This window comes from Apodemus sylvaticus, chromosome 22 (genome assembly GCF_947179515.1).
Source record: "Apodemus sylvaticus chromosome 22, mApoSyl1.1, whole genome shotgun sequence".
Taxonomy (NCBI): Eukaryota; Metazoa; Chordata; class Mammalia; order Rodentia; family Muridae; genus Apodemus; species Apodemus sylvaticus.
In genome coordinates, this window is record NC_067493.1 from 10,023,227 (window position 1) to 10,034,079 (window position 10,853).

General features: G+C 35.7%; 2 pseudogenes; one reads left to right on the forward strand and one right to left on the reverse strand.

Annotated features, from left to right (window-relative positions):
* The first annotated feature begins 1,827 nt into the window (after positions 1–1,827).
* LOC127673288 (olfactory receptor 2G3-like) lies at positions 1,828–2,797 on the forward strand (annotated as a pseudogene).
* A 3,465-nt stretch (positions 2,798–6,262) lies between these two features.
* LOC127673289 (high mobility group protein B1-like) lies at positions 6,263–6,882 on the reverse strand (annotated as a pseudogene).
* Between the last annotated feature and the right edge of the window lie 3,971 nt (positions 6,883–10,853).

Consider the following 10,853-nt stretch of genomic DNA (forward strand, 5'->3'; position numbering starts at 1 on the left):
GAAAAATAACTCTTCTAGAAACCCAATGAGCATATTCTAGTAGAGAGGTGGTCCACAATCATGAATTTGTCTTATAAAATTCTCTGGAGGTTGCCCAAGTTTTTAAGTGTTTTAGAGGTAATATAGAATGTTTCATTTTATCAAGATGGGTTAGATGCCCACAAACAGGAGTCAGACAGAAGTGGTATGTCTACCATCATTTCATTTCTTTGATGACTTCAAAGTGAGAAAATGATAGCCATGTATTTGTGTTTGTATGCATGCATAGTTATATAACTATGTGCACATATTAGAATTGGAACTATATATTCAATATATGTTACAGTTACTCTAAGCTAATGCAATATGGGTACATATTATGCATATGCACATATAATAACAATGTGTATGTGTCTAGACTTATACATATTATCAGTATATATGTGTGTGTACATACACACAAAATGGTTTGCTCCTCAGGAATTCCTTTTTATCTTTTTATCACTGTGTAGCCCTCTTCCTAATTTCAGTCATCACTCAGATACTTCACATTGTTTTTGGCTGTTAGGTGCTGGATCCCTTACTCAGCCCTCCCTGACTTAATTTTCACTGACTTCTGTAACAGATTTACATAATAAATGAAATTTGTTAATAGTTAAGAAAAATTCATATGTTAAATCCACAATTAATTTTCCTAATAATAAGAAAATTATAGTATATGAAATGTAAGGAAGAATTTTAAGGTGTGAGTGGCTGTATGTCAAGTACCAACTGAATTACACATCAGTGTAGTGGTCACAGTTTGAGGCACAAAAGAAAGCAGTGAGTTCACCTTAGATGTTTGTATTTGTAAATATTGCAAGTTTCTTAAAGTTATTCCTTTAATCTTGTTGAGCAATTAATGATTGTTAGGTACACACAGAAGCATCCTTTTGCATGAGGATCCCTAATTATACTGGCAAATATACTCAATATATGTTACAGTCACTATAAGTTAATGCAATATGTATATATATATATATATATATATATATATATATATATATTATGTATGTGCACATATAATAACAATGTGTATGGGTCTAGATTTATGCAAACTAGGATCCCTAATTATACTGGCAAATATACCCTAAATTCAGATTCATCCACCTTCTCATTCAATATATAAATCCAGAAAGCCAGTAACACTACCCACCACCATATAGCTATGGAACAGAGCTGTGTAAATGCAATCTAATCCCTATTTGTCACAAGTTGGTAGCTGGTAGACTGGACAAGCTAATGATTCTTACAAGAATCATGTTTCTGAACACATGTATGCATAAAATTTAAAATCCTGACATACATTTTAATGCAGTTTCATCAATACAAATATGTTTGATCTTTTACATCAAAAGTGGCCTTTATAATATCCAGAACCTGTTAATTTTTTTAAAAACTTTTTTTAAAAACTGCCTAATTTAAGGATTGTAGTTGAGGGAAGTAATTTTTTAAATAATTAACTAAGCATTAAAGACACTAAACTATTTTATTTAATTTGAATGAATTGTTATCAGCTATAAATGGCTGATACATTTATTCCTTTGATGTACTTTCTTCTGTGACAAACTCTGTCTCAGCTTCACACAGTTAATACTTAAGCAAAGACTTTAATTCTACAGTGTCCTTGTACTTCTCTAAAGATTCATATCCTTTCTGTGACAAAATCTACTTCGATTTCCATAAGACCCTGCATAATAAATCAATGTGTTTGTTCAGTGTCAGTATTTTTAATTATTTTATAGACAATGATTATATGACTTTCTATTAATCTAATATTTTCCTTCTTGTCTACACCAGGTGATAGCGATGATTAACAGTAGTGTCAACAGTGACTTCATTCTGGTGGGTCTCTCAGATCAGCCTCAGCTGGAAAGAAGACTCTTCATAGTAGTTTTAATTTCCTATCTTCTCACTCTGGTGGGAAATACAATCATTATTCTGATCTCTTCAATAGATTCTAAACTCAAAACCCCTATGTACTTTTTCCTCACTCACCTATCCTTCGTTGACATCTCTTTCACTACCAGCATTGTCCCCCAGCTGCTATGGAACCTAAAAGGACCAGCAAAGACTATCACAGTTATGGGCTGTGCAGTGCAGCTTTATGTCTCTCTGACTCTGGGCTCTACTGAGTGTATTCTCCTGGCAGTAATGGCTTTTGATCGTTATGCTGCTGTCTGCAAACCTCTCCACTATGTAGCTGTGATGAATTCACAGCTCTGCCAGGCTCTAGCAGGAATCTCGTGGCTCAGTGGAATTGGAAATGCTCTCATTCAAGGAACAATCACTCTTTGGCTCCCACGTTGTGGCCACCTGTGGCTCCACCATTTCTTCTGTGAAGTCCCCTCCATGATCAAGCTTGCCTGTGTGGACATTCATGCCAATGAGGTCCAACTCTTTGTAGCCTCATTGTTCTTGCTGCTCTTACCCTTAGCACTGATACTGACATCCTATGGACATATAGCCAAGGCAGTTATAAGAATCAAGTCATCCCAAGCTTGGCGTAGAGCCCTGGGCACATGTGGATCCCACTTGATGGTTGTGTCTCTCTTTTATGGGAGTATCACAGCCATCTACATTCCAGCCAAACAGTTCATATGCCCACACCCACGGGAAGTTCATCTCTCTCTTTTACACTGTTATGACCCCAACCCTTAATCCCCTCATCTACACACTGAGGAATAAGGAGGTGAAAGGGGCTCTGGGACGACTCTTCAATAGAGCCTCTGGAGCATGCAAACGAAGTAGAGCACGTGGCGACAAGATCCTGAACTGATCCTCTAGTGTATGATCTTGCACTGCAGTCATCTTGGCCTCTGAAGCTCACTATATAGTTTGCCATTGTTGTAATGCACTTCGCCTTGAGCCTGCTGTCTTCTCAGTCTCTTCCCAGGATGTTTTGGGATTTAGGTGAGGCAATATTTCCTTACATCCCTAGAAGTTCATGACTCTTTTGTTACTCATACTCTCCAATTTGTCCCATCCCTACTTTCTTTTCTCCTTGGCATATGAACTCACAAACATTATCATAATGTTCCATATCATGTCCCTCCCCAGGAATATTCTAATAATCCAAGAAAGCAACTATTCCCACTTTTACAGCAAACATCACCATTAATATTGCAGAAAACATTGGGGGAAATTAAACTACATACTTGGGATTTTAACTCTACCATTTCTTTTCTGAGCTTGTGCAGATTTTAGTAAAATCTTCATTTTCATATTGAGTATTAATTTAAAAGTAATGTTCATTGTGATAACCAACTTATTTCATACTAAATGATAAATAGCATGTTTTCAAACTTCTATTTTTATGATTATAATGTTGATATGTTCAGGCTTATCAAGTTTGATTATATCAAGTAATATTCCTTACCCAATTTGTATTTATGTATTTACTTGCATCCATATATGAATGAAAAAATAACCTACTTGAAAATGTGACCAAAATGAGGTAAACATTATTTCATATTACTTTGTAACATATACTTTTTAAATGTGATTTTTCAGGCTAGAGAGATGGCTGAGAATTTAAGAGCACTGGCTACTCCTCCAGGAGTCCTGAGTTCAGTTCCCAGCTACTACCTAGTGGCCCATAGCCATCTATAATGGGATCTGGTGATGTCTTCTGGCCTGAAGGCATACATGCAAGCAGAATGCTGTATACATAATAAATAAATAAACAAATCTTTAAAAATGTTATTCTTATGTCATTCAGTTTTATTAAATTATTTTTTATTTTATGGAGATTATAATTACAACTTTTCCCACTCTAAGCCCTCCCATATGCCCCTCCTTGTTCAGTGTTGTGGTCTGAATATGCTTGGCGAAGGGAGTGGCACTATTAGGAAGCTAGAGTAGGTGTGGCTTTGTTGGAGGAAGTTTGTCACTGTTGGGTTGGGTTTTAAGATCCTCTTTCTGGCTCCCTGGAAGACAGTCCTCTCCTGGTTGCCTTCAGATCAAGGTGCAAAACTCTTAGCTCCTTTTCTGGCACCGTGTCTGCCTGGATGTTGCCATGCTTCCTGCTATGATGATAATAAACTAAACCTCTAAATTTGTAAGCCAACCCTAGGTAAATGTTTGCCTTTATGAGAGTTGTCTTGTTAGTGTCTCGTCACAGAAATGAAAATCCTAACTAAGACCCTAATTACTTGATTTTAATGATGGCAATGGAATCAAAGGCATCCTCCCAAGACAGATGCTCTCTGTGTGGCAATAAATAGCAGCACCTGGAATAGGAAAAACTAACAGAGTTCAACTTCATGCTGTATTGGAATAGCTAGAAAACACTGAACAAGAAGTTAGTAAGTAACATGTATCATTAATAAACTGTTTCTCATCCTAACAAAACTCATACTGTCAAGAAGAGGATATGGCCTTAATGGACATATAAATGTTTTCCAGAGATAAACAAGCAATTACTAGTCATTACCAATACCTTAGTCAATCCATTTGTAATAACTAAACAAATTAGGCTTTATTCATTTTAAATAGTTGTTTTATGTAAATGTGTACTTTTAGGAAACAGTTTACTATGATAGGGTTACTCAGCTGCAGTCTAATGGTGGTGACTTATTTGTAGCTTTAGGTTTGATTTCTATGAATTTTGCTTTACAGAGTGTGGGGAAGATATATTCCTCACACTGACATGAACTCAAACTCTAAAAGACATTCTCACCAAACATTATAGATTATCCCCTATGGTTAATCACCTAATTTACCTCCTCCATCCAGGATACAAGGTGTTCACCTAGTACAGCTACAACACGTGGCACTTAAAGCTATTATTGAAAAGATATACTAGCACAATCCAGCTTTCACCTTATAGTTACTTACTTTATGCTTGTTGTTATAATTAGTTTAATAATAATGAGTTACAGCCGGGCAGTGATGGCTCACACTTGTAATCCCAGCACTCTGGGAGGCAGAGGCAGGCGGATTTCTGAGTTCGAGGCCAGCCTGGTCTACAAAGTGAGTTCCAGAACAGCCAGGGCTATACAGAGAGACCCTGTCTCAAAAAAATCAAATCCAAAAAACAAAACAAAAAAAAAAATGAGTTACAAATTTCCCTACTATCTTTTGTTACCTGTTTTCAATTTTCTGGCATCCTTGTGTAGTCCCTTATATTAAAACTTAATCAATAATAAGTTTATATAAAATAAACCTGTAACCTTTCCCCATTTAAAAATTGTGTTTTAGGAAAAAAACATGAAGGTAAAAATGGTTAATCAAAATATCAGCCATTTATCATTCAAACAATATTTCAAGAACCACTGTAAGTACATCACTATAAGCAATTAGATGATAAATTTATTGCCCACATTAATACATAATACTCCATGGAAGGGAATATAAACAAGAAAAAAACCTTAAATACATATACAGTTAACTTTACTGATTCTTGGGGTGTTTAAGAAATTAGTAGTAAATGATTTATTTTCCATTGACTGCTATTACTTTGCAGATGATATAACTGCAAATATATGCAAACAAAAGAAACTTTTGCTTTAGTTAAGAATATTTTTAATATGCTGAAGAACAGAGGGCATATTTCTGAAGAATGAATGTCAAGTCCTTGACTTCTAATGATAAAGGTCAAAAATTGACCCCACATGGCAACTCACAATTTTTTAAATAAAAATAATTGAAGCATCCAGAATGTCAACAAAACAGTCACAGTTTTTTGCTTTCTTTGTTTGTTTTTTTATTTTTCGAGACAGGGTTTCTCTGTGTAGCTTCGGCTGTCCTGGAACTCACTGTGTAGAACAGGCAGGCCTCGAACTCAGAAATCCTCCTGCCTCTGCCTCCCAAGTGCTGGGATTAAAGACGTGCGCCACCACTGCCTGGCATTTTTTTTTTTTTGCAATTACAGAGTGGTATTCACTTAACAGAACAATAATTGTCTTTGTATAAGCTGCATCAGAAACAACTGAAGATAAAAAAAAAAGAAAACCAAAAGAAAATGATTAAATAAGTAAATAAACCAAAAACCAAACTATTATTCCCATATATAATTTATGTTGTACACCAACAAAAACTTGCTTTAAATTTCTATGCCAATTTACAACCCCCAGACTGTACCAGGCAAGGTTAGTGGCTATTGAAAATACCACCAGGACAGGACTATCTAAAGACACATTCAGCAGTGTGCTAACTATCCAAAAAAAAAAAAGACACTGTAAAGTTAAAACCAAATCTTACACTGCCTTACATTTCTTTCTCTATAAGGGGGTTAAATGCTTTATAGACAAGAGAAAAAAAATGTGTTAGAACCAACGTATTCATCATCATCTTCTTCCTCTTCTTCCTCCTCCTCTTTATCTTCCTCTTCCTCTTTTTCTTGCTCTTTTCAGCCTTGACCATTGTCCTTTTCGCTGCATCAGGGCTTCCTTTAGCTCTGTAGGCAACAATATCCTTTTCATTCTCCTTCAGCTTGGCAACCGCCTTCTCATAGGGCTGCTTGTCATCTGCTACAGTGTTATTCCACATCTCTCCTCGTTTCTTTGCAACAGCACCAATGGATAAGCCAGGATGTTTGCCTTTGATTTTGGAGCAGTACTCAGAACAAGAAGAAGGCCAAAGGAGGCCTCTTGGGTGCATTGGGGCCCTTGAACTTCTTTTTGGTCTCCCCTTTGAGGGAGATGCAGGTTTCATTTCTCTTTCATAACAAACCTTGTCATCCTTTGCCGTATCTTCAAATTTCTCCTTTTCTTTAACAGACATGGCCTTCAAGCTCTCTGAGCACTTCCTGAAGAACTCTGAGTTTATAGAAGCATCCGGGTGTTCCTTCCAGCAGGTTTGCACAAGGAATGCATATGAGGACATTTTGCTTCTTGACTTCTAAGGATCTCCTTTGCCCATGTTTTTAGTTGATTTTCCTCCGTGAGGTACAGAGTCGTCGCAAAGCACCCGTCTGGCTCTCCCTTGACCTGGCTCTGTCTCTATGGAGCTCTAAGTACTGCAATGGCTGTGAGAGCCAGAGCCATACGCCCAACTCACACTTTTATAACTATTCAAACGTCCTTTAAATATTTCTATCAATTCATCCTCATTGTTATCCACATGAGTGTCTAAAAATGAGATCTGATCAAATATGATCTATTAAAACAGAAGTGATAATTGTCATTCTCTTAAAAGAATATAAATGTTCCAATGAATAGTACCATGTGATCTTAAAAGCAGGAGAAAAAGATAAAATCCATGTTAGAAGGCAGAATGTGTTGTGAAACTAAAATCATAATTTAAAACTTTATCTAAAACATGGATAGTGTCCAGGTCCACACATCCAGATAAGGGTTCTATGATGTCACAACATTTAAAAGCAAAACTTGCCCTTCAAAGTCTCAGGGTCTGAAGCCTGTAGAACTTCTATACCCACCCTGCTAGGTCTGACTGACATACTGTCAGTCAAGACTCTCCTAGATAAAGCATGCAGCTTTTACTTGAGAGTTTCCTCATTCTGCTCCCAGAACCCAAGCCCTGTAACACTGTTTAAAAATCTAGAACAAAGAGCTAAAATGATGCTGACACATGCCTCACATGATTCCCCGAGCATCATCAGGAGTTCAGCAAGTGTCATAGTCCTGTTCATTTTGTGAATACATCATCTCACTTTTGAGTAGCACCTAAGACACAGGCTCTGGCATTAGTAGGCAGAAGAAAAAACTTTCATGGACTTTGACTGCTCTTGACAAGACACTTAACCATTGATTTGATATGGTTATACATTACTGTTTTTTTTAGGCTTCCTACTTTGCCATTCTATCTTAAGGTGGGATTTTGTGTGTGTGTGTGTGTGTGTGTGTGTGTCTGTGTGTGTGTGCGCGCGTGCATTTGCGTATGACTATGTACATACCTTGGAGACCATTTTAATTTTCTATCCATAAACTTGTTTTATTATGTTTAATTAATAAGTGCATTACAGTGTAAATATGTAAGGAATAATCACAAGATTAGTGAGCATTTAACATGCATTATTCTGTGCTTATGTAAATAACGAATTGAAGATGTTCATGCCTCTGCATGAACCGATGGCAATCTGTGTCAGATGTAATGTACATTCCTATGATATTTGCAAATGGCATAAAGTCCAAAGCTGCTTTCCAAGATTTGTACAGATGACATTATATAACCAATTTGATACAAAATGAAAATCTTTGTTCTTTTCAATTTAAGTAAAAATTGTATCCAACTATGACTTTAATTATATTTTTAGAGATAAGAATAAATATTTTATTATTCATTTAAGTGTTAAACAAGATTGTTTGCCTTAGTAATTATTGTTGTTTCCACTAAGTTACTATAAAAAATATGTTATCTGTTGGGCTCTGGCTTTCCTATGCTTCACAGATGCTTTTGGAATTTGTCTGTTGTTTTTTGTTTGTTCTCCTTCCTTCATGGTAATCATCTCTTCATCTTTGCAGAAATTTAACTTTTACCAAAACATATGTCTTTTAGGGACTCAGAGTTTTTAGTGATATCAGAACTAAGTGATATCTTCCTCCATTATTTCATTGCTATATTAACATTTTTATTGTTTTGAGATATGTTAAATGTGAGATCTTAATTCTGAATTTTTCCAGAGATTTTTAAATGATATCCCTTCCAACCACATTCTATGGAAGGGATTTTTCTCCTTTATGATGTGAGATGCACATTTGATACAATGAATTTTCACATGAACTTCAGTTCATAAAATGAGAGAGGAAAAAAAAACTAAATCAAGTCCAGTACATCAGTAGAGAGTAAAAATATGGAGCAGGAGCCAGACTAGGAGACCTATGTGGGTTATAAGAGGCAACGATTCAAAACTTTGCTTAAAAGATGAACAGTCTCCAGGTCCTCACAAACCTATGAATAATCAAATATCGCTTTATAATAGTCATACTTAGAAACATTTTACAACTGTATGAAGTTGCACTATTTTTCTCAAAACAGAAAGCACACTAGTTCCAATCTAGAAATTCCCTTATTTGTCCAGGTCTTATTTGAATGGTTTGATTTCTTCTTACTGACTCTAAAGTTTATGTTTTGTTTTAATTTTTTAAATATTTTTAGAGATTTATTTTGTTTATTTTATTTGAATACACACACCAGAAGAGTGTATCAGATCTCATTACAGATGGTTGTGAGCCACCATATGGTTGCTAGGAATTGAACTCAGGACCTCTGGAAGAGCAGTCAGTGCTCTTAACCACTGAGCCATCTCTCCAGCCCTTGTTTTAATTTTTTCTTGTTTGTTTCTGGGGTTTTCTTTCTGTCTGGTCCCTCTGGTTCTTTTCTTCTGGGCATGCTGGCAACAATGGTGATAATTATGCTGAACCTCAGAGGTTTAAAACAGGATGCAACTAAGGAAATGGGGGAAACCTCCCTGTTGGTTTGTGGGGCCAGAAAACAGCCATAAATGGGAGTTGGATACTTAAATTTGGCCTTCTCATAGGTCAGAAAGAAGAGATTCAGATAGAAACTTGTCCGCACCCTCTATCTGAGACACAAGTCAGTTTTTTTTTTTCCATTCCTGATCATTATGCACAAACTCTATAGACCCAATACCGGGAAAACACAGGAGGGATCTGGAAATGGAAGGTGAGTCAAACCAATCATTTATTTAATTTTGCTGTAGCTCTCAGGAATGGGATGGAAAAATATATAAAACAATAATTTTAAACTGAAAGGTTAATTCTCTCTAGTCATCCACATTTTCATTTTAAAAACTTTGAAAACTGGATTTGAAACCTAACATTATTCGATCTTTGATTTTGAATTTACATGCACAAACTTGAGCAAGGGCTGGATATATTCTCTCTATACTTGTTTCTTCTCTTCAATTGAAAAACCAATGATAATACTTATTTAGAGGCTTATTGTAAGATCCAATCAGGTATGGACATGAAAAGTATAATATATATGTGATCCTTCTCATACAGTTTTATTAGGAGGCTATGAAAATATACATCACTGCTAATGCTATTTACATTCAGAACCTTGTATCTTCATTTAATATCTGTAGATAAACTTTTCAGCACTTTCCAGATTGACTTTTCTGCATTTCAGTGTTTGTGGGTGTTAAAATAGAGAATTATGTGTACAAATCTACCTAGTACTGAAAGCCCAAACATATCAATAACTTCGAAGCTGTTTAAATTTGACAATTAAAAATAAGGGCATCTAATAACCAAGTCAGGAAGTTAAAAAGATAGCAATATCTAAGTAAATTTAGCTTGTTAGCATATATCTGAGCCAGTGTAGAAAGTGAGGAGCATAGAACAATTTAAACATCTGAGATGGTTAGCTACCTGCCTTAAGACCTAACATCAGATTCCAACCTCACGACCTTCCATTCCTTTTCACACTTTTTTTATGATACCAATTAGATACATCTTGCATATTTAATTCCTCCTTTCACAGGAACCACAGCATATTTTTATTTCTAACTTAAGTTTCCCTAAACACCATAATTATCTTATATATCAATAAGGCAACCACTCCCCTTCCCCATAGTCCTTTCAAGGCAAATCAACTGGATTACCTTAGTTAGTCTTAACTGTCTCCCTCATTATAATTTTGTTCTACCTTCTGTGCTTCTGCCTGACAAATACTGACTTAAGCATCTTCTGTGAGTCAGTGCAACAGCAGTACAGTCCTCATATGATTCTTTCCCTCCCACTCTCTGTTCCTTCTTCTCCATTTTCTTCTATCAATTCTACCTTATGATTTAAGAATTGGTCTTTTATCATTATTCATTTTTCTTCTATATTCCTATAAAAATTTAATATTTAGGAGTGTATCAAGTAATTAAAACTGTAGAAATGTGCTGTAATCCATATATAAAA